Below are 8262 nucleotides of genomic sequence, written 5' to 3' on the forward strand. Positions count from 1 at the left end.
AAGGGGGAGGTGTCCCAAATTAAAAGGGGGGGACCCAAAATGAAAGGGGGGGGGGTCAGCACTTACCTGCTGTGCAGCAGAGGGGTGGGGGCTGCTCCTCCTCTGCCTCTTGTGGCCTTTAAAGTGGGGGGGGGGGGGATACAAAGGTTGGGGGGGGGTCACCACCTGCAGCCAGGTATTCCAGTGTCCCCCCCCACCTCTTTGCCCCCCCCCCTATTCGCCCCCCCACCCAATCTCTTCGCCCCCCTCCCCCCCCATATCCTCCCTTCCCCCCTATCTCTCTTCGCCCCCCCCTCTCTTCGCCCCCCCCACCCCCATATCTCTTCCCCCCCCCATATCTTCCCCCCCCCATCCCCATATCACCCCCCCCCATTTCCCCCCCCCAATCTCTTCGCCGGGTAACCCCCCCCCCCCCCATATCTCTTCTTAGCCCCCCCCCCCTTGATTTTAATGGGGGGGGGGGTCTCTTACCTGCCCTTCCCCGGCCTCATCCAGCTCTCTCGTTCTTGCCCCCCCCCCCCCCGGTTCCCCTTTGAACCCTTGGCAGCCCCCCCCCCTTTCCCCATTGCTTTCGGTGGGGGGGGGTCCCTCATGATGGCGGGGGGGTCCGGGTGGGTATTGCCTTAAGCTGGCCAGGGGTAACCCCACCGCGTCCGCAAACTGCACCCGCCGGGACCCCCCCAAGGGGGGGGGCACGGGAAGGTCCGGACCCCCCCAGCCCCCCCACCACCTTCAACCCAAAGACCCCCGGCCCCCCCCACCCCCCCAATGGGGGGAGCCAGACCTCGGGGTGGGGGTGGGGGGGCTCAGGAAGGATCCAAAGCCCCGGGGGGGGGTCGGGAGGGTCGTGGGGGGGTCTAAGGGTGGGGGGGGGAGAGGGGGGGGGGGTTGGGATGGACCCCCCCGGCGCGGGGCATGCCGGGAGTCCGGCCAAGGGGCGGAGGCGGGTGGCCGCGCCATGGCGGCCGGGGGCGGGGCTAAAGGGGAGAGGCGGGGTTTGATTGGCTGCGTATGCGGCTGGGGGCGGGGCTAAGCGTAGTAGGCGTGGTTTGCGCCTTTTAGGGGCGTGGCCTGGCTGCGCTGTGACTAACGAAGGGGGCGTGGCTACCTGCAGAAGTGGGCGTGGCTATGGACGAAAATGGGCGGGGCTATAGGAAGGGGGCGGGGTTACCTGCAGAAGTGGGCGTGGTTGTGGGCAGAAGGGGGCGTGGCTACCTGCTGGAGTGGGTGTGGTTATAGGCAAAAGTGGGCGTGGCTAGAGGAAGGGGGCGGGGCTTCGTGCTCTCATTCAGTGCTATGGGAGTGGGGGGGATTCGGTTCTTTGATGAATGGGGGAGGGGATAAAATAGCCCCCCCCCCCCCCCCAATGTCAGCATCTGTGGGGTGAAGAAGAGACCCCAAATTAATTTGGGTGGGGGGCTGGGGATAAAATGGGTCCAATCTGAACTATTTACATCCACTTTGGGCTTTTTTATTGAGGGGTGGGGGAGGGGAAAAGAGCCCCCCCCCAACCCGAAGTCTTTGGTTCCTTATGGGGTTGAAGTGTCCCTGTTTTGGGGGGGGGGGGGTCCCTGTTTGGGTTTGGGTTTGGATTAAAGCATTGTACCCCCCCCCATTCTAACAATAGGGGGGGAAATAATGTATGTGGTTGTGGGGGGGGGGGGACACTTTGGGGGTCCCTTTGTCCCCCCCAAAGTGAATTAAGTGTGGGGTGAGACTGATACCCCCCCCCCCCCCAACTCTATGGGATTGTTTGGAGGATGGGGGGGGGACAGGACCCCCCCAAAGTGAATTAAGTGTGGGGTGAAACTGCCCCCCCACCCCCCCCACCCCACAACCCTATGGGGAAAGGGAGGATTATTTTTTTGGGGGGGGGGCAGGACCCCCCCCTTTCACCCCCCCCCCCTTAGGGGGAGGTTCTCTGACATCACATTATGGGGGGGGGGGGGAGACACCCCATAAATAGTGGGGTGCCAACTGGGGGGGGGGCAGAATATGGGGCACTGCTGGTAAGTGGGGCTGTTTGGGGGGGGGCTGTGTTGTTTATTATGGGGTGGGGGCTTAGACAAACCCCCCCCCTCCCACTTTAATTCCCCCCCCCCCCAGTTTGGTTTCCTGCTTATCATAGAGCGGTTTCAGCTCTTTGAGATGGGAAAGTCCCATTGTGTGAATGGGGGGGGGGGGGGGGGGAGGGGGAGAACCCCCCCCCCAGCCCTGAAACTGAGGGGGGTCGATGGGGGAGGGGGGGGTTGAGGGGGGGGGTCTTGAATGCGGGCATCGCTTTGGGGTTAAAAGGGGCGAATTTGGGTCGAGAAAGGGCTGGAATCGGAGCTGAATCTAAAAGGGACGTTTTGGGGCGAAAAAGGTCAAAATTGGAGCTTGGAGGAGTGGGGAAATAGATGAATTTTAGGGGGGGGGATTGTGGAGCGTTTTGGGGTCATTTGGTGACATTTTGGAGTCTTTGAGGCCCCTTTTATGGGTTTTTTTTTTGCTGGTTGTATTTTGGGTTTTTTTCGTTTCTGATCCGATCCGTTTTGGGCCGTTTTCCGGCGATTTTGGGGTCAGGATGCGAGAAATGGAGACGTGATGTTTTCGGTGCAGCCGAGAAGCCATTTTGGGGCCATTCAGCTCCATTTTGGGGCCATTCAGCTCCATTTTGGGGCCACTGTGCTCCATTTTGAGGCCATTGAGCGCCATTTTGGGGCCGTTTTGGGGCCATTTTCCTCCATTTTGGGGCTGTTTGCCTCCATTTTGGGGCCATTTTGGGGCCATTGAGCTCCATTTTGGGGCCGCTTGCCTCCATTTTGAGGCCATTGAGCGCCATTTTGGGGCCGTTTTGGGGCCATTTTCCTCCATTTTGGGGCCGTTTGCCTCCATTTTGGGGCCATTTTGGGGCCATTTGCCTCCATTTTGGGGCCATTTACTGCTATTCTGGGGCCAATACTGGGGCCATTGAGCTCCATTTTAGGGCCGTTTTCCGCCATTTTGGGGCCATTGTGCTCCATTTTAGGGCCGTTTTCCGCCATTTTGGGGCCATTTTGGGGCCATTGCGTTCCATTTTAGGGCCATTTTCCTCCATTTTGGGGCCATTTGTCTCCATTTTAGGGCCGTTTTCCTCCATTTTGGGCCCATTTTCCTCCCTTTTGGGCCCATTTTGGGGCCATTGCGCTCCATTTTAGGGCCGTTTTCCTCCATTTTGGGGCCATTGAGCACCATTTTGGGGCCATTGTGTTCCATTTTAGGGCCATTTTCCTCCCTTTGGGGCCCATTTTGGGGCCATTTATCTCCATTTTAGGGCCGTTTTCCTCCATTTTGGGCCCATTTTCCTCCCTTTTGGCCCATTTTGGGGCCATTGCGCTCCATTTTAGGGCCGTTTTCCTCCATTTTGGGCCCATTTTCCTCCCTTTTGGGCCCATTCCTCTCCATTTTCGGCTCATTTCTCTCCATTTGGGGCCATTTTTCTCCATTTTTGGTCTATTTTCCTCCATTTTGGACCATTTCATTCAATTTTGGGCTACTTTCCTCCATTTTGGGGCCATTCCTCTCTGGTTTTGGGCCTATTCCTCTCCATTTTGGGCCCATTCCCTTCCATTTTAGGCCCATTCCTCTCCATTTTGGGGCCCATTTCTCTCCATTTTTGGGGCCATTTCTTTCATTTTTGGGGCTTTTCAGAGCATCCCTTCCATTTTAGGGCATTTCTCCCCACAGTCGCATTCAATTTGGGGCCATTTCTTTGCATTTCGGCCTATTTTTCCCCTTCCAATTCGAGCTGCTTTTCATTCATCCCCTTCCACCGTTATTTGGGCTGTTTCTCATGCTCTAAACGCGCTTCGTTTTGAACCAATTCTTCCTTCTTTCCCCCCATTTCGATACACTGTGGGTCTGAGGACCCCCCCCCATTTCCACCCTCCCCCCCCCCCCCATTGTATGACTCAGGGCTGTGGTTTCCCGTCTATAAAATGAGGGGTGGAGGCACCCAGTGTCACCCAAAGCCATGGCAGGAGCCCGGGACCAGTGAGCGGGGGGCACTGGGAGCACTGGGAGCACTGGGATGGGGTTATATGGGACTGGGGGGCACTGGGAGCACTGGGATGGGGTTATATGGGACTGGGGGGTTAATGGGAGCACTGGGATGGGGTTATATGGGACTGGGGGGCACTGGGAGCACTGGGATGGGGTTATATGGGACTGGGGGGCACTGGGATGGGGTTATATGGGACTGGGGGGGTTAATGGGAGCACTGGGATGGGGTTATATGGGACTGGGGGGCACTGGGAGCACTGGGATGGGGTTATATGGGACTGGGGGGTTAATGGGAGCACTGGGATGGGGTTATATGGGACTGGGGGGCACTGGGAGCACTGGGATGGGGTTATATGGGACTGGGGGTTAATGGGAGCACTGGGATGGGGTTATATGGGACTGGGGGGTTAATGGGAGCACTGGGATGGGGTTATATGGGACTGGGGGGTTAATGGGAGCACTGGGATGGGGTTATATGGGATTGGGGGGTTAATGGGAGCACTGGGATGGGGTTATATGGGACTGGGGGGTTAATGGGAGCACTGGGATGGGGTTATATGGGACTGGGGGTTAATGGGAGCACTGGGATGGGGTTATATGGGACTGGGGGTTAATGGGAGCACTGGGATGGGGTTATATGGGACTGGGGGGTTAATGGGAGCACTGGGATGGGGTTATATGGGACTGGGGGGCACTGGGAGCACTGGGATGGGGTTATATGGGACTGGGGGGCACTGGGAGCACTGGGATGGGGTTATATGGGACTGGGGGGTTAATGGGAGCACTGGGATGGGGTTATATGGGACTGGGGGGCACTGGGAGCACTGGGATGGGGTTATATGGGACTGGGGGGCACTGGGATGGGGTTATATGGGACTGGGGGGGTTAATGGGAGCACTGGGATGGGGTTATATGGGACTGGGGGGCACTGGGAGCACTGGGATGGGGTTATATGGGACTGGGGGGTTAATGGGAGCACTGGGATGGGGTTATATGGGACTGGGGGGTTAATGGGAGCACTGGGATGGGGTTATATGGGACTGGGGGGCACTGGGATGGGGTTATATGGGACTGGGGGGTTAATGGGAGCACTGGGATGGGGTTATATGGGACTGGGGGGTTAATGGGAGCACTGGGATGGGGTTATATGGGACTGGGGGGTTAATGGGAGCACTGGGATGGGGTTATATGGGACTGGGGGTTAATGGGAGCACTGGGATGGGGTTATATGGGACTGGGGGGTTAATGGGAGCACTGGGATGGGGTTATATGGGACTGGGGGGTTAATGGGAGCACTGGGATGGGGTTATATGGGACTGGGGGGTTAATGGGAGCACTGGGATGGGGTTATATGGGACTGGGGGGCACTGGGATGGGGTTATATGGGACTGGGGGGTTAATGGGAGCACTGGGATGGGGTTATATGGGATGGGGGGTTAATGGGAGCACTGGGATGGGGTTATATGGGACTGGGGGGTTAATGGGAGCACTGGGATGGGGTTATATGGGACTGGGGGTTAATGGGAGCACTGGGATGGGGTTATATGGGACTGGGGGGTTAATGGGAGCACTGGGATGGGGTTATATGGGACTGGGGGGTTAATGGGAGCACTGGGATGGGGTTATATGGGACTGGGGGGCACTAGGAGCACTGGGATGGGGTTATATGGGACTGGGGGGGTTAATGGGAGCACTGGGATGGGGTTATATGGGATTGGGGGGCACTGGGATGGGGTTATATGGGACTGGGGGGCACTGGGGGCACTGGGATGGGGTTATATGGGACTGGGGGGTTAATGGGAGCACTGGGATGGGGTTATATGGGACTGGGGGGCACTGGGATGGGGTTATATGGGAATGGGGGGTTAATGGGAGCACTGGGATGGGGTTATATGGGACTGGGGGGGTTAATGGGAGCACTGGGATGGGGTTATATGGGACTGGGGGGCACTGGGATGGGGTTATATGGGAATGGGGGGTTAATGGGAGCACTGGGATGGGGTTATATGGGATTGGGGGGTTAATGGGAGCACTGGGATGGGGTTATATGGGACTGGGGGGCACTGGGAGCACTGGGATGGGGTTATATGGGATGGGGGGCACTGGGATGGGGTTATATGGGACTGGGGGGTTAATGGGAGCACTGGGATGGGGTTATATGGGACTGGGGGGTTAATGGGAGCACTGGGATGGGGTTATATGGGACTGGGGGGCACTGGGAGCACTGGGATGGGGTTATATGGGACTGGGGGGGTTAATGGGAGCACTGGGATGGGTTAAATGGAACTGGGATGTACTGGGATGGGGTTATATGGGACTGGGGGGTTAATGGGAGCACTGGGATGGGGTTATATGGGACTGGGGGGCACTGGGGGCACTGAAATGGGGTTATATGGGATTGGGGGGCACTGGGAGCACTGGGATGGGGATATATGGGACTGGGGGGCACTGGGAGCACTGGGATGGGGTTATATGGGACTGGGGGGTTAATGGGAGCACTGGGATGGGGTTATATGGGACTGGGGGGCACTGGGAGCACTGGGATGGGGTTATATGGGACTGGGGGGCACTGGGAGCACTGGGATGGGGTTATATGGGACTGGGGGGTTAATGGGAGCACTGGGATGGGGTTATATGGGATGGGTGGTTAATGGGAGCACTGGGATGGGGTTATATGGGACTGGGGGGTTAATGGGAGCACTGGGATGGGGTTATATGGGACTGGGGGGTTAATGGGAGCACTGGGATGGGGTTATATGGGACTGGGGGGTTAATGGGAGCACTGGGATGGGGTTATATGGGACTGGGGGGTTAATGGGAGCACTGGGATGGGGTTATATGGGACTGGGGGGCACTGGGAGCACTGGGATGGGGTTATATGGGACTGGGGGCACTGGGAGCACTGGGATGGGGTTATATGGGACTGGGGGGTTAATGGGAGCACTGGGATGGGGTTATATGGGACTGGGGGGTTAATGGGAGCACTGGGATGGGGTTATATGGGACGGGGGGTTAATGGGAGCACTGGGATGGGGTTATATGGGACTGGGGGGTTAATGGGAGCACTGGGATGGGGTTATATGGGACTGGGGGGTTAATGGGAGCACTGGAATGGGGTTATATGGGACTGGGGGGCACTGGGAGCACTGGGATGGGGTTATATGGGACTGGGGGGTTAATGGGAGCACTGGGATGGGGTTATATGGGATTGGGGGGTTAATGGGAGCACTGGGATGGGGTTATATGGGACTGGGGGGGTTAATGGGAGCACTGGGATGGTGTTATATGGGACTGGGGGGTTAATGGGAGCACTGGGATGGGGTTATATGGGACTGGGGGGCACTGGGATTAGATTAAATGGGACTGGGGGCCACTTGGGGGGGTCTGAATGGAACTGGGATGTACTGGGATGGGCTGAATGTAACTGGGATGTACTGGGATGGGCTGAATGTAACTGGGATGTACTGGGATGTACTGGGATGTACTGGGATGGGCTGAATGTAACTGGGATGTACTGGGATGTACTGGGATGGGTTGAATGTAACTGGGATGTACTGGGATGTACTGGGATGGGATTGAATGTAACTGGGATGTACTGGGATGTACTGGGATGTACTGGGATATACTGGAATGGGCTGAATGTAACTGGGATGTACTGGGATGTACTGGGATGGGTTGAATGTAACTGGGATGTACTGGGATGCACTGGGATGTACTGGGATGGGCTGAATGTAACTGGGATGTACTGGGATGTACTGGAATGTACTGGGATGTACTGGGATGGGCTGAATGTAACTGGGATGTACTGGGATGTACTGGGATGGGTTGAATGTAACTGGGATGTACTGGGATGGGCTGAATGTAACCGGGATGTACTGGGATGTACTGGGATGGATTGAATGTAACTGGGATGTACTGGGATGTACTGGGATGGGATTGAATGTAACTGGGATGTACTGGGACGTACTGGGATGGGTTGAATGTAACTGGGATGTACTGGGACGTACTGGGATGGGTTGAATGTAACTGGGATGTACTGGGATGTACTGGGATGTACTGGGATGTACTGGGATGGGCTGAATGTAACTGGGATGTACTGGGGGGGGTCACCACCCACACTCACACACCGGGACTTGCCGTGACGCACAGCTCACGTCATATGGGCAGACATGGGGGGGGGGGGGGGAGGTTCAATTTGACCCCATTTATCCCCTTTTCACCCCATTTTCCTTGCCCCCC

The sequence above is a fragment of the Coturnix japonica genome, unplaced genomic scaffold, assembly GCF_054131305.1.
Source record: "Coturnix japonica strain WE unplaced genomic scaffold, WE-NBRP24 Scf160, whole genome shotgun sequence".
Classification (NCBI taxonomy): domain Eukaryota; kingdom Metazoa; phylum Chordata; class Aves; order Galliformes; family Phasianidae; genus Coturnix; species Coturnix japonica.